Below are 27,684 nucleotides of genomic sequence, written 5' to 3'. Positions count from 1 at the left end.
GTTGCATTTATTTTGTTAGATTTATGCCTAATCATTTCATGTTTTTCACTTTAATTCCCAAGTGTTCATTACTAATATGCAGAAATACAATTGAGTTTGTTATAGTGATTGTTTATCCTGTGACCTTTCTAAACTCACTTATTAGTTCCAGTCACTTTTTTTATAGATTCTTTGGAATTTCTACATAATCAGATAAGTATCTGGTATTTGATAGTTTTCCCTATGGGGGAATTAATTTTAATGTAATGAAGCAAGATATGTCAACATATTTTATTTCTCGCACTAGCATATTTTATCACTAGGCTGATGAATTTTAGAAAATGACTTCTCAAAACAAACCTAACGTATGAAGAGTCAAGTGAGGCCACACTAACCAGAGAAAATGCTTATGAGACACAGAGGTCCTGGTTTATTTGAGTGTGTCCTAGGACACACATGTGATTTCTTAAATAACAATAATACACAGGTATTTTAAGTGCCTCGTTTTAAGATACAAGTTATTCTTGGTCTTGACTCTCCATATTAATCATTCTTTTTAAACATCCAAATGATTTAAGATAATAGTTTATGTACATATTCTAAATATTGCATTAGATTGAGGACCTCTACTACTTAAATAACTATAAAATGTTTGCAAAAACAACAATATTGAAATCAGGCCCAAAATATATTTCTCCTACACACGAAAAACTGGTGGAAAAAAAACCCCACCATTGCTTGTAATATGTCACTCTCAGTGAAAGAATGTCCTTTTAAAAAAACAATATCACTTTGATAGTTGAGAAGTTTTTTTTTTTTAAAGTGTTGGAATCCCCAAATTATGTAGAAAAATCTGACTCCTGTGTCTTAAAATTATAATACCCTTAAAAATATTTTCTTTTTTGAAATTGATTACAACATTAGGGTATGTTTTGAATTTTATATTCTGAATATATACATATGGAGAGAGAGGCAGAGAGAGAGCACTGAGATATATGTCCAAAAAAGTTACTAATAGATACACACATATGCGTGCATATATCCACAGAGTACACTAATCAATTTCAGTAATAGTATAGGCTGTATCATTGCACTTATGGCTAAAACACTAGCTAACCAGCCAGGTGTAGAGTATTGTATGCTATTTTTTAAAATGTTCACAATGTATTACAAATTATTATTGGAAAAAAAGAAAAGCTACACTTTTTAAGTGTGTGCAGATGTGAATTTTGGCTAACAGAACTGTTTTTAATATTCATCTATGGTATTTTCTTGGCAAAGAAAACAGACATTTGTTCCCACTGCATGAATTTAGCAGCTCAGTAGAGATCCTAGTAATACTCTAAGGAAGCAGCACTGGTCATGGAAAACATCTCTTCAAACATCAGTATCTTTGAATCTTATTTGTGACAGCTGCTTTTACTATTACACGTTTCATACTATTATTGGATGAGGAATTTTAACAGATTTTTAAATAAGATTTTAAAGATTTATAATTTAGGCCCATATTTCTTCTAATTATTGCAATTCTAGCATGGATTATGGTGTCTATTCAACCCAGATCACCTTATTAAATTGAAGGAAGTATTGTACATTTTAGAGACTTCCTGTGCACAAGAAAGTATTAGAATTGCCATCCTTAGCTCATAACTAATGGCCCGTTTCATCCTGTATTTGGTGTCTAATAGCCCAAAGAGGGAATAAATGGGTGATGTGAACTTCCAAATCTTTAGTTTCCTTAGTTTGTGGGTGAATGAGTCAACATATATTTAACAAGCATTTACCGTATACTTAGCTCAGTGCTGATCAGAAAAAGGAATGTAAATCTGTCTCTGCTTTCTGGAGACTTTTCTTATAGTGGTGGTCATGAGAAATACAAGCATAAAATAACTTAAAAAACTATATAACAGGGGCTTCCCTGGTGGCGCAGTGGTTGAGAGTCTGCCTGCCAATGCAGGGGACACGGGTTCGAGCCCTGGTCTGGGAAGATCCCACATGCCGCGGAGCAACTAGGCCTGTGAGCCACAACTACTGAGCCTGTGCGTCTGGAGCCTGTGCCCCGCAACAAGAGAGGCCGCGACAGTGAAAGGCCCGCGCACCGCGATGAAGAGTGGCTCCCGCTTGCCACAACTAGAGAAAGCCCTCACACAGAAACGAAGACCCAACACAGCCAAAAAAAACTATATAACAATGCATAGTAAAATTCTAGATTAGGGTACAATGCTGGAAATCTGAGGTCTGGGTAGTCAGAGGCTGTTTTATGGAGAAGATGGTCTTTGAAATACAATATTTGAATTGACACTAAATACAATTTTCTGAGGCAGTCCAATGGGATAAAAAAAAAGGCAAGCTAAGAGCTTAGGACAAATTGGGGGAATGTCAAACGGTAATTATGAAAACTCTACTTATAAAAAGATAGAAGATGACTTTGTAAAACTTTTTAAACTTTTTATTTACACTTCCTGAGAAGTTGCAAAAATAGTGCAGAGAATTCCCACACGTCCTTCACCCTGCTTCCCCCCTTGCAGCACCTTACTTACCTGTAGTGTGGTCACTGAAACCAGGCGGTTAGCACTGGTAAAAACTTGACCTTTACACTGGTGAACAACCATAGACCCCCTCTGAATCTCACCAGGTTCCCACTAATGCTCTTTTGTTGTTGTTACGGGGCCCAATCAAGGGTCTGACGGTGCGTTCAGTTGTCCTACCTTTTTAGGCTCCTCCAGTCTCTGACACTTCCTCAGTTTTTCCTTATTTTTCATGACCCTGACGCTTTTGAATAGTACTAGTTATTTTCTACAATGTTTCTCACTTTGGATTCATGTAATGTTTTTCATGATTAGATTGAGGTTCTGCATTTTTGGCGAGAATCCTATGGAAGTGGTGTTGTGCCCATCTCAAGGGCATAATAGTATCGAGGGGTACGTGATATCGAGATACTGTGTTAGTGGTGACATTACCATCGATCGTGTGGTTAGGTGGTATCTGCCAGGTTTCTTTGTTGTAAAGTTATGTTTCCCCTTTGTAATATGTAAGATATCTTCAGGAGATATTCTGAGACTGTTTAAGTATCCTGTATCTCCTCAGACTTTCAGCTACTACTTTTATCATCCATTGGTGAATCTTGCCTGGGTTTTTTTTTTTTTTTACTCAAGAGCTCTTTTGAAGTTCTGGCATTTTCTGGCTTTAACTTACGCTAAGGGTGGTTTTTTTTTTTTCATTTTTACTTTTCCATATCTTTAGGGGAGAAAATATTAGAACTCAAAGATGACTTTTTAAATGCAAGTGTTTTTAGAGTAAGGAATCAAATCTAGAGGGAAGTAAAAGAAAAAAACATGAAGCTAGAGGTAAGGTTTATGAAAGAACAATGAATGCTAGGAGGGTTTGTATACCTCCTTGAGAGGGACCTGAATTTGACTCTACATTTTTCAGGAACAAATGTAGAGACAGCATCACAATTAGAACAAGATTCAGTGCAAAAAAAAAAAAGATTCAATGTAATATAATTTTAAAAGTCATTCGTTCAAATTCCTGGAATTGAAATCTTCAGAGAAAAATTTACTAGGGGCTCTCAACGAAGAAGACAGTATGTAATGTGATTAATATCCTCAAAACATTCTCATGGAATATGACATTTTTATAGGATATTTTCTTAAAATGGAGGTATAGTAGGTATTATTTTGCCTTTAACTTTTCTAAAAGAGTGATTATTAGAGTGAGATGTAATGGATTAGAAGTCGATCTGAACTCCAGAGGCCCTTAGAACTCACAAACTGTTTTAAGGTTTGTGAAATTACTTGGGGATCAAATTACTGACCAGATAGTTTTCACTCTAACAAAAATTCAATTTCTGCTATTCAAATGTTACAGTACTAAATAACCAAAATCTTCTCATGATAGTACTTTCTCTGGAGTAGAAATCATTTAGTCTCAAACCACGTAAAACAGATTAAATAGAGATGTCCCCAAATGACCTTTTTATACGATAGTACCACAATATTAACCTTGAAGAGAAAATTAACAAAATTGACATTTGTCAAGCATTCACCTTATTTGTTGTAATTCTGGACTTTTTCCTTCTGGTTTTGCTTTTTTTTTTTAATTGACATATAGTTGATTTACAATATTATATTAGTTTCAGGTGTACAGCACAGTGATTTAGTGTTTTACAGATTATACTCCATTAAATGTTATTATAAGATAAAGGCTATAATTCCCTGTGCTGTACAATAAATCCTGGTTGCTTATCTATTTTATACATAGTAGTTTGTATCTCTTAATCTCATACCCCTAACTTGCCCCTCCCCCTTTCCTCTCCCCTCTGGTGACCACTAGTTTGTTTTCTATATCTGTGAGTCTGTTTCTGCTTTGCATGTATATATATTCATTTGTATTTTTTTTTAGATTCCACATATAGGTGATATCATACAGCATTTGTCTTTCTCTGACTAATTTCACTAAGCATAATATTCTCTAGGTCCATCCACGTTGCTACAAATAACGGCATTTCATTCTTTTTATGGCTAATAGTCCATTGTTTATATGTACCACGTCTTCCTTATCCATTTGCCTGTTGACAGTGCTTGAGCTGCTTCCATGTCTTGGCTATCGGCAGTAGTGCTGCTGTGAACATTGGGTGCATGTATCTTTCCGCATTAGTGTCAGGTTTTGCTTCTGACCATAATCTTACCCACCGGCACAGAACCCTGAGAAAGGGTGTTAAGAGAAGTGGGAAGCAGAGAAAAGGCACTCATACGCTGCCTAGGTTATCTCTCACTGTGTTTCTATCTCCAAAGAGCTAGAAGTATTTGAGATTTTGACATTATCTTAAAATATGTGACTTTTGATCTGCAGTGAAGGTTTGCTATTTTTAACAGAAAAACTTAAAAAAACCCTTTCACAATATTTATATGAATGGCTGCCTACCTGAGATATGCAAAGTGTATTTGTACATTTAGAACAACTTTCAGTAAAGGAACACTAAATGCATAATTACTTTTTTCATTGTATATCCCGTTAGGGTCTGGGTCTCTGGATTATTTTGCAAATCGCCACATCAGCAGTTTAATTTGGTTGAACTTCATATTCCAGTTAAGCATTTGTTGAGTACCTAAAATGTGAGCTTGGGAATGTGTTAAAGACCAAAGATACAAAGAAGAAAAGTTATCATTATTGATAAAAACATGAAAGATTAAAAAATATTTTAACACAGATTTTTAAAAAAATTACAAATCAGTTTATTTCCCATAAAATGTATCTGGGAATAAAATAGCCCCAACATGGTATCAGCTCAAATTAGGTAAAAAGATAACCCAGGGTAAGTGGACCACATTTGGCAGGGTTCATAGAATTTCCATGTTATCTGCATTTGTTAGGTTATATGCTGAAAATAAAATACTATAAAAGTTTCCAGCCAGAGTGGTGCTTTGGCATGACTTTTAACTGCCCTGTACCATCTTTTTAAAATGTACCTTATATGGCCAAGGAATTAGCATTTTAATAAAAAATCCAGATGTGATGATTGAGATTTGTTTTTTAAATACTGTTTGAGAACTCAGGAATAGAACCAAGTCAAAGTTGTTGAAGGTTATAAACCTAATCTTTACTATTCAGAAGCTAGAAATAGCACAATTTTTGATAGGCAAATCTTGAGGAAATCTTAGATTTTAAAACCTACACATTTATAATTAATTGTTTCTTGACCAAAAAATGTGCTATAATGAATGGGGAAAGGATAGCCTTTTCACAAGTATCAATGGCTCTGGAACGATTGACTGTCCATAAGGCGAAAAAAAGAACCTCTACTTTCGCCTCACACTGTTACCAAAGAAACGTGAAATAAATCCTGGACCCAAACATGAATGTTAAAAGTATGAAACCCTAGGAGAAGATCTTAGCAATGTTGGTTCAGGCAGAATTTTTCCTTGATTGGAATAAAAAAGCATGAGCCATGAAAGAAAAAAATTGATAACTTGGACCTAATCCAAATCAAAACTTTTGCTCTTCAAAAGACACTTTAAGAAAATAAAAAGGCAAGCCATGGACTGGAAGAAAATATTTGCAAAATATGTACCTTATATAAAAGATTCTTATCTAGTACATATTAAGAAGTCTTATAAAGTTAATGAGGCAACGCACTTTTAAAAAATCAGAAAGTCATTTAATAGACTCTTCACCATAGAAGATGTACTGTAGTAATTGAAAATTTAACTATTATGTTGTTGAGGCACTGGGTTTATCTAACCCACCCATGAAAACTGAAATGCACGCAAATCAAAATGGTGCACAGCAAGGACTACCTATATTTTAAAACCATAATCACAACTACTTTCAACGTTTATGAATTTCATGGGTTTTCATTTGTACTAAGTGTCAGACAAGGGACACATCCTATAGTATTTTGGGGAGAGCTCCACACCATGAGTGTGTTGACATCTGGTATTAAACACTCTTTGCCCTAGTTGCCCTTACTGACTAGTAATAAAAATGACCCACATGTATTGCATCAAGTGTCAAGCATAGTTGTAAAGGCTCATCTCATTGTCTCTTCTCACCGCAAAGTTAAGTACTGTTATTCTTTGTGGAGGCTTAGGTAGGTTCAGTAATTTGGAGAGAAGAGATTCAAACTCAGCTGGACTCCAGCACCTGTGCCCTTCACTGCTGTTATACACGTGGAAACGAACCATGTGGTGACTTTGCAACGAGGGGAAACACAAGGAGTTGTGACACTATGCCAGAGTGGACAACTTAGCTGTGGGACCACGAGAGACTTTCCCCAGGAAACAAGGTTTCACTTCTTCTTCGGTGAGAATGAACGCTAGACACACATGCAGGGAGACAAGTGGGTTCTAACCAGGCCTTTGTCAATACCTGGGTAGGCAGTATAGACCAGTGATCTCCCTGAACAAGATTCTGTCCTTCACTCACACGGCTACTGTCTTTTCAAGCTTCAGCTTTTCATGCTTATCAAGAAATAGGCACCTTTAGGGGATAAAGGTATTTATTATCTGAGTTTATGTTTGCAAATAATGTTTGTTTACTATCTTCTATTCCCTTCTCATTTCCACGCCAACAATTTGATGAGGAAACGCAAGATTTTTTAAATAGTTCTTATAAAAGTTGACATTGGCAGTGTCATGAAACAAATTATCATCTCTATTTTCTTAAGGTCACACAACACAGATCCTCTGATTTGCATTTCCTTGTGCTCAAATTCCTGAAAATTAATCGATGTGATTTAAACAACGGATAAGCATGTAGATTATGTATTGGCCCGATGGAGGAAGGTGTTTATGTGTGCCTTCCATGTGCCAGGCACTTTCACATACATTGTTTAACTCTCACAACACCTTGAAGTTATTGTTCCTGTAGAATAGTTGGCGATACTGCGGCTCAGAGGAGTGGAGCAGCTTGCTCCGAGTTACACAGCTACAGGTGCAGAGCCAGCATGCTGATTCCAGCGGATCTTTCTCCACAACTTACGCCGGGAATCGTCTGCTTCCCATGCCATTACCCAGCTAATCCAGCTGTCTCTTGGCTCAGACAAGTCGCCATGAGCGTAAGATAGAAGGAGATCCTGCTTCACAAGACCATTGTTTGTTTTTTTTTTAATGTTTTTCTTTTTTTTAGTATTTATTTATTATTTGGCTGTGCCAGGTCTTAGTGGTGGCACGCGGGATCTTTAGTTGCAGCATGTGGGATCTAGTTCCCTGACCAGGGATCAAACCCAGACCCCCTGCATTGGGAACACGGAGTCTTAGCCACTGGACCACCAGGGAATGAACCAATTCATGCCTACTCCACATTCCTCACTCCCAGCCAGACTCTGATTTGGGTTCCTAACTGCCCATTACCCATGTTTCTTATTTCTACCTTGATTGGTCTTCTTGACTATTTGGTACCCGACTGATCTTTAGCTTTTATTTGATCACTTTGAACTCTATCTGAGATCCATTCGACAATGGAATCCTCTTAGTGTACCTTTTCAAGCAGAATTATTGGTCCAGATCCCAGGACAAGAAACAGACCTTTTCCTGGTGTTTGTATAGGATGACCAGAAGTGTAATCTTCCTATAGTGTCCTGCAAGTCACCTGGGTCCTATGGTATCAGAGGAAATGCTCACTCATGCGTTACCTTTTTTTAAATTGAAGTTTAGTTGATTTACAATATTGTTAGTTTCAGGTGTACAGCATAGTGATTCAGCTATTTCTTTGCAGATTATATTCCATTATAGGTTATTATAAGATATTGAATACAATTCCCTGTGCTATACAGTAAATCTTTGCTGCTGATTTTATATATGGTAGTTTGAATCTGTTAATCCCATATTCCTAATTTGTCTCTCCCTTTCCCCTTTGGTAACTGTAAGTTTGTTTTCTATGTCTGTGAGTCTGCTTCTGTTTTGTATATTGATTCATTTGTGTAATTTTTAGATTCTACGTATAAGTGATATTTGTCTTTCTCAGACTTTTTCACCAAGCATAATATTCTCTAGGTCCATCCATGTACTCTTTTTTTTTTTTTTTTTAATTCTTTATTTTATTTATTTATTTTTGGCTGTGTTGGATCTTCATTTCTGTGCTAGGGCTTTCTCTAGTTGCGGCAAGCGGGGGCCACTCTTCATCGCGGTGCGCAGGGCCTCTCACTATCGCGGCCTCTTTTGTTGCGGAGCACAGGCTCCAGACGCGCAGGCTCAGTAGTTGTGGCTCACAGGCCTAGTTGCTCCGCGGCATGTGGGATCTTCCCGGACCAGGGCTCGAACCCTTGTCCCCTGCATTGGCAGGTGGATTCTCAACCACTGCGCCACCAGGGGAGCCCCCCATCCATGTACTCTTTATTCTGAACTTTTTTGTTCAATAATAGCTTTAGAAAAGCAGTGTCTGCTTTTTTTCAACCTTAAAAATGTTGAAAACAAGATTTTATCTCATATAAATTCTAAAGTTTTATACATTCATTTAAAAAAGTGTTAGTTCTCTTTTTAAATTTTGCATTGACAACTGCAGAAACTTCTGTCCATTTAAATAGCCGTGCTTGAAAGTCACTTCGACTTTTGAAAGCTGCCAGATTGCCTTATCATTGTCTTTGAGAGATTAGGGATGCTTGTTTGGAAGGTTGCTTTATTTCTAAATAAAACTGAAGTTTTGTTGTTGCATTGTAATGTTTCATTTTAATCTGGTTGGTTTCTATCTGGAGATAATTTATAATAGGAACCAAAATAGTTCAATGAAAAACCTTCCTTTATAAATGGCTGACTGTCATTTGCTGCCTTTAGGTGTCCTTGTCAGCCGCATTAGACCACTGCGTTTGATAGACAGGGAAGAATTTTCTCTGGGCTCTTTAGGTTTGTGTCGGAGCAGGAATTCTATTCCTTTCTTAAACATGAACCATCGACAAGAGGAAGAAGCCATTTTTCCATATAAATATCCTTCAAAGCAAGAAAATGAAAACCACAGACGAGTTAGATACTTTTCAGTAAGAAAAAGGTGCTTTCAGTACATATGAGTATGACTGGAAAACAGCAATGAAAAAATAAGTATTCATGGAGAGAAATTAAGAATGGTTTTTTTACATATATTTTAGTAGTAAAGTGCCACTTCAATTTAGAGTTGTAGACAAAAATAAGGCATTCTGTTATTGTAGAAATGCATGGCTTGTCCTTTAGCTTTAAGTTATCGATAGATTAATGAAGAGCAAAATTTTTAAAACTTTTATTTAATTAAATCACACTTTTCTTATGAAATTTAGATACTGTTTCAAACACTATCTCATTCATAAGGCTTGACTTTCGTGGCTGTAACTTGTACGTGATTAAACGTGTACAGAAAGTACAAAGCATGTCCTGACACGAGTCATAATTGTCCACAGCCAAGATGGCGTGGGATGGAGGGACCCGCTGATGAGAAGCATCCCATCACACTGGCCTCTCGGTTCCTTTAGCCCATCACTCTTCTCCTCAGCTCTCTGCCCATGGTTATGACCTAGAGTCCTTGCCCTTTCTAATATCTGTACCATCTTCAAAGTCTTGGCTTCAGGCATTCCTCTCCCTCTCTACCTGTCCCTAGCCCACCCCCTTTCTAACTCAGTTTAGCATCCTCACTAAGATCTTTGCCCCACGGGGACTTCTAATCCAAGATCCTCGCCATTTTTCACATTCCATCAACTTCCTTGTGCCTTCACTCCCCAGCTTAGGTTTCATGTCCCATCAGTGCACTCACCACCCCCTTGGACTGCCCTCAACTTCCTCCACCCTCCCTTGCTTACAAATCCCCAAGCCTGGTTAAACCAAATTTTCATGGACCCTACTCTTGTATCTAAACAGTTGAACACAGTTCAAGAGAAGACACACTTACGTTAACTGGTCTCACTTAAACTTAAGGCCAAAAAGCTCGAGTGGGCCCTCAGCACTTCCTAGTTAATTCATTTTCCCGCTCTCTAGGAAAATTTCATACCTCTCTTTTCTTCTCAAACCTCAAACAGTTCCTTTTCCTTCCTTCCTCTCATTGTCGACTGTTGTTTTGCTGGAAAAGTAGAAGCAACAGAAGAGAACCACCTCGTCAGCCCATCCCACATCCCCCTCCAGCTGCATCCGTGTCTGTGTAGTCACCCCTCCCCCCTTAGAACACGCGTGGACACCTTACTTAAGGAAGCGTGTGCCTCTGTCTAAGGACTTCGCTGGTGCACTGCACGCCTCACCTCTCCCGAAGGACTTTTACCTTTAATCATTCATCTCTTCTCTTGTAGCAACATTTTTCTCTCTACAGTATTATTTCCCAAATCATAAAAACATTCTATAATATGTTAAAGAATTCTTTGACCACTTATACCAAATTATGCTATGTTATACTGTGGTAGCAAATTGACCCCAGGATTTCGGTGGCTTAACAAAGGTTTACTGTTAAGTCATAAGAAAGCGCTGTTTTTGTAGGTCTAAACTGGTTAATTACCAATAAATTTCATGTGATTAATACTTCCCCGGATCATAAGTCAAGTATCATTCGACAAAGAGACTCCACTATCTTTAATATTTTTTTATTCTGTATAGATTTAATATTAAAATATTTTTAAAAGAGTACAAGCAAAAACATAGGAAAGTATTTTTATAGTCCTAAAGTACAAAGGTCTTTAAACTTCTTAATTTTTAAAAATTCTACCTGTTTCTTTTAAGTTTTTAATGTGACCACTAGAAGATTTAAAATCGCATATGTGGCTCAAATTATATTTCTTAATAGTGGAGTGTATTTGATTAATAATGTCGTGTTAGTTAGTTTCAGGTGTATAACAAAGTGATTTCGTTCTACATATACATGCATCTATTCTTTTTCAGATGCTTTTCCCATTTAGGCTGTTACAGAGTATTGAGTAGAGTTCCCTGCACTACACAGTAGGTCCTTGTTGGTTAGGTAGTTTAGGTACAGTGTGTGTCTGTTCATCCCAAACCCCTGATTTCTCCCCCCGCCCCCTGCCCCGCCACGTTTCCCCTTTGGTAACCATAAGTCTGTTTTTGAAGTCTGCGGAGACTCCGCTATTTCGAATATCACTAGACAAGGGCCCACTTACCTGCAGGGGCTGGAAAACGGAGGTGGGGTGTGGGGAAGGGGAATGGTACTCTACGAGCAGTAAATGCTCTGCTGCAATGACGCACACCCCCTTCAGCCACCGTTCCTCTGCTTTCCTTTGTAGCCAGACTCCCCAGCGAGGGTGGGCTGCCTACCTGCTCCGTGTTCTCGCATTCTCTTCTTCCACCCGTGTCACTGGGGCTCTAGCCGCTCCAGTAACTGGAACGTGTGTCGGATCATCAAGTGGCCGCGGCACTAACCGCGGTGTGCGTCCTCCGTCTTCATCTCAGTCGACCTTTCGGCAGTCCCGACACCGCCGGTCACTTTCTCTCTGACAGACTTCAATCACGTTAGCAGGCGGTGTCACAGTCCCCGGGGGTTTCTCCTGGTTGGACACCTGCTGTGGTAGTGGCTCCACCTTGCCCTCACGCCCCTTCATGCTTCTCTTCTCTCCCTGGCTGACCCTGTCTCGCCCCACAGCGTCAACGCCGTCCGCATGCTGGCAGCTTCCAGTCTGCATCTCTCGTCCTCGTCTGTCTCCCGAGCCCCGGACTTGTATCTCCAGCCTCGTCCTAGGTGTCGGCCCCGAATTCTGCTGGGATGCTAGGACCCCGCACTCACCACTTCCGAAACAGACCTCTCGGTTCCCCTCCGGTCTCCTCCAAGTCAGGAAGTAAGACTCGCGGGCGTCCCTGACGCAGTGCGTTCTTTCACGGCCACCTCCTTCCTATCAGGAAGTCCCCCTGGTTTTGTCTTCAAAGTACGTCCCACGTCAGACGGCTTCTCGTCACTTCTGCCACGACCGCCTGGTTTAGAGCGTCCTGGACTCTCTGGGCCGGACTGTGCGGCGGCGCTCGCCTGGTCCCCTCTCCGCACTCGTTCTCTCCAAGCGCTGCTGCCCCCACGGGCCCCTGTCCTCAGCCCCTCGCGTCGGCTCCCCAGCACCGTCAGGGCAGAAGGGGAACTCCTCGCTTTGCCCTCAGGTGCAGTGGGATCTGGGCCTCACCTTTCCGGCTCACCTCCTGCTCCGCCCCCGTCACCCAGATCCAGCAGGGGGCTTTCTCGCCATTTGTAAATAGGCCGAGATTGTTCTGGATTTCTCCTCCAGATCTCATAGCATTCAGTGACCGGCTGGTTCCTGCCTAAATGGTAGCGCCCCCTCTCACTTTCTGTGCTTGGACCCTGCCTTTTTTCTCCACATTACTTTGCACTTCCTGGGATTTATTATTTTTATTGCTTGATTTTTCACTGTTGTTTCTCCTGTGTCTGGAACAGTGTCTGGCACATCGTGGGCAGCCAATAAAAATTTGTTGGCTAGATGGACAGATGGATGGATGGACGGATGGATCTTTATTGTTTTTTCAACTCTAGCTCCCCAATTAGACTGAAAAGATTTCGTAAAGAATAATTCTTGGGCCGTGGTTTCACCAACCAGTGAAACTGACACAGACACTTCTTGCTCTCTGGAAATGGAATAGAGCAAAACATTTTTTTCTGCTTTTGTATCAAATACGATTTGAATGAACTTAATGAAGCTTAAAATTATGAAAATAACACAGAACTAGTGAACCTTTGAAAGAGGATAACTAAAGTGATAAAGGGAATGAAGCAACTTGGACATGAAGACGTAAGTTTTCATTTTAGGCAGAAGATCGAGAGATTCTATGATCACATTCTCTAATCTTCTCATACCATGAGTGGGTTAATTCTGATTTTTTTTTCAACACTGTTTAGAAGAACTTGAAAGAGATAGTTTCAAAACAAATAAAAGGAAGTACAGGAATGCCTCATTTATCAGATATTGCTTAGGAATAAATTGTTCCACGTGTCAGTTTCCAAATAACTAAAATGTAATCACCATGTATGTGCCAAAACGTTCATTTTGAAGGCTTTCTCTAACATACCGCTCTACTCTTTTCGACAAAAAATGCCGAAACCATCAATGCCCCTTCCTGACAACTCAGAGTCATCACTGTGAACGTTTGGTGCCACGCAGAACCTCCCTACAATAAATGTGCCCCACGTGGTCATTCTGGTTCTCTCTCCCTTTCATGGTTCTTCCCACCCCTCCCTCTTCTTTCTGTTGTCACTTTATCCTAGTGGCAGCTGCTTTCAATTTGTTGACTGATTTTCTACACCCGATAGCATGGGCAGGGGCCGCGGGGCAGCTCCTAAATAATATACATGATCGTCCCTGGAACTCTGACCTCCGGGCAAGGGAGTATTGTGGTGGTAGCAGAAATAGTAAAATAACATAAAATATATTAATGATGGTGTTGATGAAGACCTTTATGACTCTTCCTGTTACTGTGAAGATTATGGGTACATAATGGACTTGGCCAGATGGACTGTGGAGCTGACCTAGCATGGTGGTGTTTAATCTTGTTCTGTTAATAGTGTAGCGGAGATGTAATTCATACTTAGGGTGACCTCAGGTTCCTGTTTCAATGCCTGTTTTCTCGCTGTGACTCTTAACACTCCATTCACTCTCAAAAGTTACCCAATTCTGACAATAAATTATACATTCACCCATATACATATAGTATTTTAAATAATTCACAAAGCACTATTAATTTTTTTCCTTCAGCCCAGAATGTAGCCGCCTGAAATTGGCAAATAAAATTCAAATAAGGGATTTTTTAAAATGATGACATCAGCAATATACTTTATGTAAAATTATGTTCAATGTACTAAGCAAAAAGAAAAATGTGAATTGAGGACAGTTTTCCTGATATTTAACTGTAAACTATATATCTCTTCTAAGGGAAATTTTGGCGGTTTATATAGTGCTCCCAGCATATGTGTTGAGTGAATAATTAGATTTCTTCACCAACATTTGAAACGGAAAAATATCTAAAATTTGTTTTTTAAAAAAAGCTTTATAGACTTAGAATACAAAACAGCATCAGGAGCATAGATTGCACATTTAATTTTAATGATACAAAGAAATTTTCTTTTATATTTGTGAGTCAAAGCTTTTCTTGTTTTTACTTAAATTGCTATTCCTTTTGGCTTAGATAAACCAGACAATACACATTTTTAGAAACTATAGGTAATTAATCCCAACTCTTTTAAAACACGTTAAAAGGTTATTGAAAAGTGGCAAATTCTTTTGGATGAGGCTTTGTTTAATGTTTAATTTCTTTTATCTGTGTTAAGTAAGCATCTGTTCTAAAGAAATATAATCTCAAGATATTCACAGCTATTAGCTTGAGGTTAAATATGTGTTAAAAACAGAATCATTATTTCTGTCATTGTGGATTTGTTTACATCTAGGCTATCTTAAATAATTCATAAATATAAACTATTTTAAATTCATTAAGTATCACTAACGTGTGAAAATTCAGAATTAACAGAAGTGCTCAATGATTTATAAAAGGATTCTCTTGATTAGAACAGTACAAAAACATGTTAAGACATTTAATATAGGAAAAATTTACCAAGAACAGTCAAGCATTGTAACATCAGTGATCCAGAAGTTATCTTTATGATCCAGAAGTTATATTTATGAAATTATCTATTTGGAGGGAATGGAGAATAAGGTTTTTGCCTTTTGGGGTACCATATAGTACTTGGTTAAATAAGCAAATTATTATTTGAAAAACTGTATTTTGAGAAAATAATGCAACCCCTAAGTATTTTGGGAAAAGACTTCCTTGCTGGATGCAAGTTCATTTTGCATACACATTAATTACATTTTGACATTTTTTGATGCAGGTATGAGATACTTTTCTTTTAATCACGTATTTACCACTTTTTTTCCATTTAAAAATGATGCATGGTAGAGAAAACAAAGATGAATATTGTGTATGCACCAAGATACTTCTCTATCATCATCTTCATTTCTGCATTTATTACTTTTTCAGTTATCTAATGTTGTAAAACAAATCACCACAAAATGTAGTGGCTTCAGAAACAACATTTATTATCTCTTAACTGCTTCTGTGGGTCAGGAGTTGGAGAGCTGTTTAGCTGAGTGTTTCTGGCTTGGATTCCTCCTGTGGCTGCAGTCGGGCGTAGCTGAGGCTGAGGCCATCTGAGGGCTTCTTCACTCACATTTCTGGTTTGTACAGGGAAGGCTGTCTAACAGCTCCACATCTCCACGTGGTCTCTTCACGTGGCAGCTTCAGGGTAGCTAGACTTCTCAAGTGTTGGCTCAGGACTCCCAACACACGTGTCCTGAGACAGAGAACCAGGTGGGATCCATATCACCTTTCTGACCTACCCTTAGAAATCAAGCACTGTCATTTCCACCTCATTCTTTTGCTGGAGGCGGTTACAAAGTTCTGCCCAGGCTCCAGAGGAGAGAGCAGAGACCCCATCTCTTGATGGAGGAACGTTGACACTATGTTGTGAGAAGAACATGTGGGAAGGTGTATATACTGGTGTGGCCATCTTTGGAAAATAGTTCGCTACACGGATAAAACATATGACTGACTCTAATGTGCTGGGTGCTGTGATGAGTCCTGGGGATGAGAACGTGAGTCAGTTCTTGCTCGCGATGCTGATAGTCTAGGGAGAGGATCATCGTGTAAACAAATGTTACACAGGGGGAGAAGTGTATTAAGATAAGAGAATGACTCACTTGATGGGAGGTGGGATGTGGGAATATTTGACAGAGGAGGTGTTTTAGTGAAGACTTGAAACTTTTTTAAAAAGGGAATAATCTAGGATGCCTCTCAGTTTCCTAGCATGGGAACCAAGTGGATGAGTGGTTTCAGACATGTTGGGCTGGAGACACCTGTAAAATACCCACACAGAAATGGCCATTGGTCACCAGTAAGTCTTCCAAGGGAGAATGTTAGTGTAGAAGATGTAGATTTGAGAGTCAGTGACTTTTGGGTAGAATTTGAAGGCCTAGGCAGGGATAATATTTCCCAAGGAAAGTTTGTGGAATAAGAAGAGAAAACAGGAAAGGATGTAACCCTGTGGAAAACAACACTTAATGAGTGTTCCGGGGAGAATGCCAGGGAAAATGGCAAAATAAGAACCTCCAAAAATTGTCCTCCATAAAAGCAATGACAAAACGGGCAAAAATGATCATAACCTTTTCAGAACTACGGAAATTAACCAAAGGCTTACAGCAATCCAAGGAGCATTCATTCAAAAACAAAACAAAAATAAAATCTGGATCTTGGTAGGAACAGCCAGCTTTGTGACTTTTCAACTTTCCCTATTTCCATACTTTCTTCCCAGCTCTGCATTAGTGTTGAAAACCAACAGCCGGCAATCAAGGAGAAAATCAGCAGCCTAGAAGCCACCAGAGGGGGCAGAACAGGGCAGCTCCTTCAAAGCCCCATTTCCTGAAAACTATTATTTGATTACTGTTTGACCCACCTGTCTGATGGGTCCCAGGAAGACCCCACCCACAAGGCTGTCTTTATTTGTCCTGACTTGGAGCTCACTCAGTGTGAGAACCCTTTTACCGGAGGAGCATTTTTCAAAAACAGCTAGAGATCATTGTTTAGGGTCCCAGCTGCCTGAGGTGGTGTGTAACAGTCGGGGAAAACAGTAGGCTAACTCAAAAGCTTAAGGTGTAAGCTGGGACCAAGCTGTCCCCGGGGGCTTTGGTGATCTGCAGTATATCCCTTGGACTCTAGCGTGCCGTGTACACGCGTAGGGCTGTGTGCGTGCTCAGCAAAGGTCTGAGACGGTTCCAGTTCTCACCTCTGGCTGACCTTGAGCCTCTGCACAAGTGGGAAGAGAAGGCAGGGTTGTAATCTGCCACTCGAGTGTGGAAGGTGTGCACTCACATGCACACAGAGCCCTTGGTGAAATCTGGAAGACCTGTTGGTTCCAGGCATTTAAGGAAACCTCTCCCCAGTCATCAGCAGACCACTAACGGAGCAGAGACTTCCGTGACCGCGTATGACAGAGAATACATACTTTATAGCATTCGTTCAGAGGAGTCACTAAAAAACAAAACAGACAAACAAAAAAACCCTAGCAACAACAACAAACCCTGGGGAAAGGAAAGAATCTGATTTCCATAATTGCCACATTATCATATTCAAAATGTCCAGTTTTTAGCAAAAGAATTATGAGACATGCAAAGAAACAAAAAAGCATGGCCTAGGGGCAGGTTAAAAACAAAATCAGTAGAAACTGTTCCTGAGGAAGCCCATGTTGAACTTACTAGATAAAAGTCTTTAAATCAGCTCTTTTAGATATGCTCGAAGAACTAAAGAAACTATGTCTAAAGAACTAATGGAAATATTAACAGCTGTTTTCTGATCAGAAACCATGAAGGTCAGAAGGCAGTGGAATGAAATATTCAAAGTCCTGAAAGAAAAAGACTATTGACCAAGAATTCTACATCCGGTAAAATCATTCTTCAAAAATGAAGGAGAAATAAAAGATTCACGGATAAACGAAGACTAAGAGAATTTGTTGATAGCAACCTTGCTAGGCCTAAATGTAAGAGTTAAAGTTATAAAACCTCTTAAAAGAAAATATACCAGTAAATTTTGGGGACCTTGGATTAGGCAATGGTTTCTTAGGCATGACAACAAAAGCAGAAGCAACAAAAGAGGACATAGACAAATTGGACTCTATCAAAAGTAAAAACTTTTGTGCTTCCAAGAATATAGCCAGCAAAAATGTGAAAAGATAACCCACAGAATGGGAGAAAATATTGGCAACTCATCTATCTGTTAAGGGTCTAGAAACCCATATGAAGAACTCTCATAACTTAACAATAAAAAGACAGGTAATGCAATTTTTAAATGAGCAAACGATTTGAATAGACATTTCTCCAAACTAGGTATACAAATGGCCAATAAGCACATGAAAGGATTCTCAGCATCATTTGTCATTACAGAAATGCAAATCAAAATCCCAATGCAATACTACTTCACACCCACTAGAATGGCTGTAATCAAGAAGACAGACAAGAAGAAGTGTCAGAGATATGGGCAAATTAGAACATAAGGTGCAGCCGCTTTGGAAAACCATGTGGCAGTTTCTCAAAAAGTTAAATATAGAATTACTATAGGGCCCCTCAGTTCCACTCCCGAGTGTTTCCCAAGAGAATTCAAAACATGTTCATGCAAAAACTTGTACACAAATGTTCATAGCAGCATTATTTACAGTATTCGAAAAGTAGAAACAACCCAATTCCCATCTAATGATGATAAGTAGACAAAATGTGGTATATCCATCCAGTGGGATGTCATTTAGTCATAAAAAGTAATGAATTACTGATACATACTACAACAAGGATAAACCTTGAAAATATTGTGCAAGTGAAAAGAGCCAGACACAAAAAAACCACATATTATATTATTTCCATGTATATGAAACATTCAGAATAGACAAATTCATCGAGACCGAAGGTAGATTAGGGGTTTCCTGGGCCTGAGGGGAGGCAGGGATGGAGAATGACAGCTAATGGTACAGGGTCTCCTTCAGGTGATGAAAATACTCTGGAATTAGACAAATACGATAATTGCACAGCTTTGTGAATATACTAAAAATTGCTGAACTGTACACTTGAAAAGGGTGAATAAGATGGTAAATAAATTATATCTCAATTTAAAAAAAGAAAATGGGTTATGGAAGCGAAGGCCATCAGTAATACTGGGAAGAGTGTATCAAGAGGTGGGAACAGCTATGAGAGATGACTTCACATCCACACAGAGACAAGGTTCTCATCCTCAGTTTCTAAGGGATTATTTATGATTCACCCATAGTTAGATCTCTCAATACATCTTCCATTTATCCCAGTTGCACTCTGAAAAATATACCAAAATTAAACATCTTTAAACGAAGAATTACTATAGGAAAATCCATTTGTGAACGTGTCAGCATTTGGGTGCCCACGTGTTTCTGTAAGATAGATGGTAGAAAGGTAGATAACATGTAAAGAGTTCAAAATGCTGTTGTTTCCTTTGGTTTAATTTTCTGATTGCCCCTAATGTAACTTTCTCCTTCAGAAAGAGGCACAAGGCTGGGATAACCCCATTTCACTTCATTTGTCTCCTCAATTACTGTAGCTGTGTTAGGACTTGAAACAAAAGCAGCAATTCTCCGACTGTCGCCACCGTTTTCTGCTCTGCTCTTCTGGTTCCTTCTCCTTAGTCCTGGGGGATGCGTCTTCCCTGTGATAGCTCATCTCGCTCCCGGCTCATAAACCTCTGATGCACCCACTGCATCCAGAGTAACATCCAAATTCCTTGGCCTGAGACCCCTTGATTTGGCGAAAACCCTGAATTTTTGGCTCTGAAGTCAGAGTTGAGTAGGAGACAAAAACAAGAGAGTAGATCTAACCAATAATGTGGTATGTCTGGGTGAAGCAGAGAGATGAGTGTGTTGGGGGCATCAGGAGCTTTTCGTCTAAGCTGTGAAGGATATAGGGTTTCTTATTGGTAGATATTCCTAAGGATCTTCTGTTGGCAGCCACAGATTTTATTTCAAATGTGGGGAAGAAAAAAACACTTTAGGAGATTGTGCATAGAAAACATTTTCTCATTATTTCACCTCAAAATAAAAGGGAAACAACACTGGAGAATTAAATACTACATTTTTATATTTCAACTTTGTAAACCAAATAGAGGGGAACAGCTTTTGAGTATATTTTGGGTTGAAACATTTGTATTATAGCTTTGACCAGTCAAGACAATTTTAAAATTTAGTTTCTGCCTGTTTGGCTAGTAAATTATTTAGTTCATGTCTTTTGGTTGTTCTGTATTTAAATATTCAGAAGGCTTGTGACCATTTTAAAAGATTGAGAGTCCACCAGAGCACTCCGGAACAAAGCCTGGCTTGTGGTACATTTGCATATAGAGTTTTATTTGTTCTTTTATTTGGGATGATTTGAAAAGCAGTCATACAGTTCATCAGAAAAGCACTTCAAGGATTTTAGTAGCTTTGCATTCTGAAGCAATTAACTATAACCTTTCCAAAGAAGAGACAGTAAAAATTCTTCGAATTTTTCCAAGTTCTGTTCTGAGATTACAGTACTAGAGGTGAGTGTTTCTGACACATGATAGGTATGAAGCATGTCAGGAAGCTGGTTTAGAATGTGAGCAAGGATATGTGCAAATCTAAAGGAGATTTAAGAAAGGATAGAAGACAGGATAACAGAAAACACCCTCTAGAACCTGGGTCTGCTATGGCTTCAGTCTGTACGAGTCAAATAACCCACCCAGGGGCACTGGCAACATTGAGTGTGTGGACCTGCAAAGCAGGGGATCAGATTGTGGCCCACAGTGGATTCAGGAAGATAGATGCAGCGCATGGATGGCGTCTTGGAAGTCCCAGCAATATACTCACCTAGGTGAGAATCTTTCATTCAAATACCTGTAAGAAGACGTTGTGTCAAATTTTTGAATTGAAGTGATGAATATATAATTTGTCTTTTATAACCAAATACACTGGAGAGGCGACAGGAGGTGACTTCTCACTGACTGGATCATAGGCTGACCAGTACCTAAAGAACCAAGGGGCAGGGGTCTGGGGGGGATTCTGTTGAGACTCTCGGTGCTAGGAAACCAGTGAGGTTCCAGAGGCTACGTGGAGCTCCGGAAGCCCAGCCAGACCACGTGGCCGAGGCTTCGTCCTCTGCAGGGGTGCTGGGCGGGGGGGCTGGGGGCAGCCCCGCTCGGTCACCTCGGTCAGGAGCGTGAGACCCTCAGGCCCATCGCCACCCGCAGCACCAGAGCCACCATGACCCCCTGAAAAGTAGTCTCACAAGAGACCTTAGCACCCTCTGGTCTGACATTTCCTGCCCTGAATGCAGACGCATGTTCAGACAGAGGGAATTTCAGAGAAACTTCAGTTCTAGCAATTCCAAAGACAGGTCTTGATTTCATTATAAGTAGTGCCTAATTATCTAACCTATCCTTTTTCTATATCATAACCAAATATAATTTTCCTTTTTTTTTAGAGTCTCCTAAGATTCCCATGTTTGTGTTTATTCACTTATTTCAAATTAAATGGAGAAATTTAGTCCTTTTCTTTGAGAAAAGAACATTAGTATGCGACTAGTCCCGCATTGTTTTAATGAGAACAAAAGCAAAATGTTCCAAAATTTTTTACTTGCAGCTACAAAGCACGTTTAAGGAATAAAAATCTCCTTCATTAAATGCATGAGAAAAAAAGAATTGTTTTGAAGTTCTTATGATCGGCTTGTATAGGCTTCATTGTAAACTGATACTAAAGAGTCCCCATTATGATCTGTGTATTTTGGTGCCAGAAGGTTTTTTTCTTATGCTAAATTATTAAGTTCTGTCAGCTGCTGGGCTGTCATGTAGAGATATAGTAAATCACATTATATTTTGTCATGGATTACATGAAGCAATAAATTTGGGAATAAAGATCAAAGTAGTTCCACAATCACATCTGAGCATAGGAGGGATGTTTAACTTGTAGAAAACTGATTTAGGTGAAGCTGTTGCAGTCCTTGTGTGAATTCGAAATGAATTTGGATATTTGGTTGAAAATGAATGAGGATCAAACCCCAAAATGACTTTCCATATTTGTATTTAGCTCAGAGACGTTAATTCTAACACCTAGCTGTGTGATTTGAATTAGATAAATAACTACATGCTGAAAATGGTGGACTTGGTGAAAATTGTATTTATGTATTTTAATTGCTTTCATGAGTAAACAGTATATTCCAGTCTATTTTTGTTTGGGGTTTGGGGGGAGCACATAATTAGTCACATACTCTGGTAGTAATAGTGTCTGGCTCCTTGGAACTGTTTGCTTTTTACTGCATTTAAAACCAATAAAAGTAAGCCAGCCTAAGATCACTAAGCAACCTTGATTATTTAGATCTTGGTGGTTATTATCTTTGTTCTGTGTTACCATAGAAACCCTTTCAGGGTTATCAGAGTTGATGATATTCATTCATTTAAAACAACCAGGATACGTTCGGTAGATTACTTCTTTCTGCCCGTGGACGCCGGCGAGTAAGCATCGTTGACGTCTCCCCCCCTCCACTGCCGTCATGTCTAAGTCAGAGTCACCCAAAGAGCCCGAACAGCTGCGGAAGCTCTTCATCGGAGGTTTGAGCTTTGAAACAACCGATGAGAGTCTGAGGAGCCATTTTGAGCAGTGGGGAGCGCTCACAGATTGTGTGGTAATGAGGGATCCAAACACCAAACGCTCCAGAGGCTTCGGGTTTGTCACATATGCCACTGTGGAGGAGGTGGATGCGGCCATGAATGCAAGGCCACACAAGGTGGATGGAAGAGTGGTGGAACCAAAGAGGGCCGTCTCAAGAGAAGATTCTCAAAGACCTGGTGCCCACTTAACTGTGAAGAAGATTTTTGTTGGTGGCATTAAAGAAGACACTGAGGAACATCATCTAAGAGATTACTTTGAACAGTATGGGAAAATTGAAGTGATTGAAATCATGATTGATCGAGGCAGTGGCAAAAAGAGAGGCTTTGCTTTCGTAACCTTTGATGACCATGACTCTGTAGACAAGATTGTCATTCAGAAATACCACAGTGTGAATGGCCACAACTGTGAAGTAAGGAAAGCCCTATCTAAGCAAGAGATGGCTAGTGCCTCATCCAGCCAAAGAGGTCGAAGTGGTTCTGGAAACTTTGGTGGTGGTCGTGGAGGTGGTTTTGGTGGGAATGACAACTTTGGTCGTGGAGGAAACTTCAGTGGTCGAGGTGGCTTTGGTGGCAGCCGTGGTGGTGGTGGATATGGTGGCAGTGGGGATGGCTATAATGGATTTGGTAATGATGGAAGCAATTTTGGAGGTGGTGGAAGCTACAATGATTTTGGCAGTTACAACAATCAATCTTCAAATTTTGGACCCATGAAAGGAGGAAACTTTGGAGGCAGAAGTTCTGGCCCCTATGGTGGTGGAGGCCGATACTTTGCCAAACCCCGAAACCAAGGTGGCTTTGGTGGTTCCAGCAGCAGCAGTAGCTATGGCAGTGGCAGAAGGTTTTGATTACTGCCAGGAAACAAAGCTTAGCAGGAGAGGAGAGCCAGAGAAGTGACAGGGAAGCTACAGGTTACAACAGATTTGTGAACTCAGCCAAGCACAGTGGTGGCAGGGCCTAGCTGCTACAAAGAAGACATGTTTTAGACAATACTCATGTGTATGGGCAAAAAAACTCGAGGACTGTATTTGTGACTAATTGTATAACAGGTTATTTTAGTTTCTGTTCTGTGGAAAGTGTAAAGCATTCCAACAAAGGGTTTTAATGTAGTTTTTTTTTTTTTTTTGCACCCATGCTGTTGATTGCTAAATGTAATAGTCTGATCATGACGCTGAATAAATGTGTCTTTTTTTTTAAAAAAAAACAAAAAACAAAAAAAAAAAACAACCAATCTCAACTTACTGGGCTCTTTTTACAAAAAAAAAAAAAAAAAAAATCACCGTAGAAATGAGATAGCAGAATGGTAAGCTGAAATTATGTGCTTTATATAAATTATTGTCCTAATGCTTTTTTAAAAAAAATATTTATTTATTTGGCTGCACCGGGTCTTAGTTGCAGCATGTGGGATCTTTAGTTGTGGCATGCAGGCTCTTTGTTGGAGCATGTGGGATCTTTAGTTGTGGCATGCGGGATCTAGTTCCCCAACCAGAGATCGAACCCAGGCCCCCTGTATTGGGAGCTCAGAGTCTTAACCACTGGACCACCAGGGAAGTCCCTGTCCTAATGCTTTTATTTAAGAAAGTGCCCTCAGTCATATTCTCAATTAACTAGAACAGTGGTTCTGCAATTGGGCTGATTATCAGAAGTAACAGGAGAGCTTTTAATACAAATTCCTGGATTATGAGATCCTGGTGATTCTGATTTAGTAAGTTTAGAGTCTCAAACAACATTTTTCTTCTTTCACACTGATATCATTTCTCCTAATTTCCTCCTTCATTGTAATCCTGTTTGGGGAAATAATTTTCAATGCTATAGACTATTAACAGACATTTAAGCTTTGCAAATTATTTCTCAAGATTATGTTTCCTTGTTTTATTTTGTTTCCTCTTGTCATACTTTTATTGATTCCTTTTTCTCTAGTGAAATCAGACTTACACTAATACTATAATAAATCAATCTGACATTAGATATAAACAAATCACCCCCCAAAACTGATATGAGGATTGACTTCCCCATTCCAAATGGAATCAGAATAACATGTAGTTGGGATATAGATATGATGGCCTGCAGTGCTGATTTTGGTCTGAAAGGAAGTAAAAGGTCCGTTGGTGAGTGAGTGCATCAGGTGTATTCCCAAGGGGGGTGTTAGACTAAGATGGAAGGCTTGGCAGTGATTCTGCAAAGCCCTAGTTGGAGGAAACTGAACAGTCTGAAGAACTCAACCTCTGTAATGGGGGTTGGGGAGGTGGGGAAAACCCTTCCACAGAAGATCGTGGAGATTCTGTCTTCAGGCCCCGAGCACTTCTAATGGTCTTTTTCTCGTGTCCTCTGATAATGTTGTGATGCTTCATAAGTCCAAGGCTCCCAGGTTGGAGCCACTATTTTAGACCATCACTGTGAAAAACCAAAAGCAAGTAGAGCTTTCAGAGAATGACCTGAGCTCGTGTGTTTACTACAGCTTCTGTGCAAGGAACGGAAGGACTGGGGGACTGGAGAGGTTAAGGCTGCAGAGAGGAGGCTGGGCGATGGGATCACACTCACAGTTTACATAGAACACCAGCAGGTGGATCTGTATCAGACAGAAAAAAAGTGGATGGAAAGAATAGGACAGAATTGAGAGAATAGTGAGAAGGCTGTTGTAAAATTCAGGGGAGAAAAGGTGAAGACCTACAAGTGAAAATGGGCAAGACAATCAAGGGTGAGAGAAAAGGATCCTAGGAAATTCTTCTGTTTCCGGTTTGGGTGACTAAATGATGGTGCCGTTAATGAGGTGAGGAAGGACAGATTCGGGGAAGATGATTGAGTTCAGCTGGGACGTTAGTGGAGTGCCTGTGAGACGTCTCGGAGAGCGGTGCCGTCTAACCTGCGGCTGGACAGGGGTCTGGGTGTGGGTGCAAAGGGATATCGAAGTTAGAAAGAGTAGGAATTCACACCAACAAAATGATGACTTAACACTGTAAGAGTGGATTCTAAAATTTTAAAGAAGAGTGGAGTTTAGACAGGGAAGAGCAAGTGGCATGGGGCGATTCTTATTTAAAATCAGCTGAGACCAATAAGCAATTATCAGAGGGGTGCCTGGAGAATCAAAAGGAAATAATGTCATGGATGCCAAGGCAAGTAGGAAGTTTTAATAAAAAGTAAGTCATACAGTAAAATCAAAATTTGATCCTTTGAAATACTAGTAAAATACAGACTTTCTGGAAGACTAATCAGAAAAATAGGGAGAATGCACAAATCCACAAGAGAGGAAATGAGAACAAGGGCCCCGATCCAGGAAGGATAGAAAAGATAAGAGTACAGTGAGTAACTTTATGCCGGAAAAAATTGAAAATCTGGACAAAATGGAGAAATTTCCAGAAAATGTGATTGAATGAAGAAGAAATAGAAAACTCTTAATAGTTCCATAAGCTATTAAATAGAGCATTTAGTTTTAAGTGTTTCATCAAAGAAAACAACAGGCCCAAATAATTCTATACTCAAGTTCTTATCAAACTTTCAAGGAACAGATAATTCCAATAATATACAAAGCCTTTCAGAGGAAAGAAAAAGAGGAAATATTCCCTAGTCCATTCAAGGCCAATATAATCTTGATATGAAAATCAGCCAAAAACAGTAAAAATAAAATTACATACCAGTCTCACATTTAATCTTAAGTGTAAAATTTCTAACAAAAAGTTAGAAACAGAATCTAGCAGCATATAAAAATGGTTGTGACAGTCATTTGGATATAATGCAGGAATTCAAGGGTGAATTAAGGTTAGAAACCCATTAATATAATCCATTGCCTTTTGCCAGATGAAAGGAGAGAATCCATATGATCATCTCAGATGAAGCAAAAGCATTTGGTGAAATTCCACCCCCATCTGTGATAAATAATCTTAATGAGCTAGGAATAGGAGGGAACATCCTTAACGTGATAAAGAATAGCAATCAAAACTCAGAGCAAACATCACTGTTATGGTGAAATATTAGAAGGATTCCTTTTAAAATCAGGAAAAGAGAAGGATATCCACTATCACTCCTGCTGTTCAACATTGTAACAGAGATGCCATTAATCACAACACAAGAAAAAGAAATAAACTGTATAAGAATTAGAAATAGAGAAGCAAATCTGATATTATGTCAGAAATGACCCATAAAAGAACGGGCTAAAGATGTGATTGTGTTTCACAGAAGTGAGAATATAAGTAGCCAGTAAAGACATGAAGAACTGCTCATATCATCAATAATCAAGAAAATGAAAACAAAGACCCTAACGAGATATCATTTTATACATAATAGATTGACAAGAAAAGAAATAAAAGGCATCCAGATTGGAAAGGAAAAAGTAAAACTATTCCTATTTGCAGATAACAAGATCTTACATACAGAGAAATTCTAAGGCATCCACATCAAAACAAACAAACAAAAAGCTACTTGAAAAATAAATGAGTTCAAGGTTGCAGAATACAAATCAATATACAAAAATCAATTGTATTTTCATAAACTAGCAATGAACAATCTGGTAATGAAATTAAGAAAAATCCATTTAAAGTAGCAGAAATTAATTACTTAGGAATACAGTTTAACCAAAGAAGTGGAAAATTGTACATTAAAAACTAGAAAACTTCACTGAAAAATTTAATGAATACGTAATAAATGGAAAGACGTGCACATTCATGGATTGGTAGACTTAATTTTGTTAAGATGGCAGTACTACTCAAATTGATTTGTGCTCAGATTCAGCACAATCCCTGTCAAAATCCCAGTTGCCTTTCTTGTATAAATTGACAAGCTGATCCTAAAATTCATATGGAAATTCAACAAATAGACCTGGTACAACTGGATATCCACATGCAAAAGAATGAAGTTGCACCCCTGCCTCACAACATACACAAATTAATTCAAAATGAATCATAGACCTAAATATAAGAGCTAAAACTGTAATATTCTTAGAAGGAAACAATAAAAGAGGAAAATGCTATACAACTCAGAAGAAAATATGTGAGTAAATCTTCATGACATTGGATTAGGCAAAGGATTTTTAGATATGACAACAAAAGGACAAATGACAAAGAAAAAGATAAATTGGACTTTACCAAAA

At 39.1% G+C, this 27,684-nt stretch overlaps 1 protein-coding gene and 1 pseudogene across 13 annotated transcripts in view; both read left to right on the top strand.

The window, feature by feature from the left end:
* The window catches only part of CEP112 (centrosomal protein 112), a 415,119-nt gene that overhangs the window by 273,065 nt on the left and 114,370 nt on the right, over window positions 1-27,684 (top strand). The gene's annotated exons all lie outside the window — the stretch shown is intronic.
* LOC133079429 (heterogeneous nuclear ribonucleoprotein A1-like) lies at window positions 22,425-23,731 on the top strand (annotated as a pseudogene).

Source organism: Eubalaena glacialis, chromosome 19, assembly GCF_028564815.1.
Source record: "Eubalaena glacialis isolate mEubGla1 chromosome 19, mEubGla1.1.hap2.+ XY, whole genome shotgun sequence".
Taxonomy (NCBI): domain Eukaryota; kingdom Metazoa; phylum Chordata; class Mammalia; order Artiodactyla; family Balaenidae; genus Eubalaena; species Eubalaena glacialis.
Note: the sequence above shows the minus strand (reverse complement) of the source record. Positions and strands in the feature narration are given on the sequence as shown.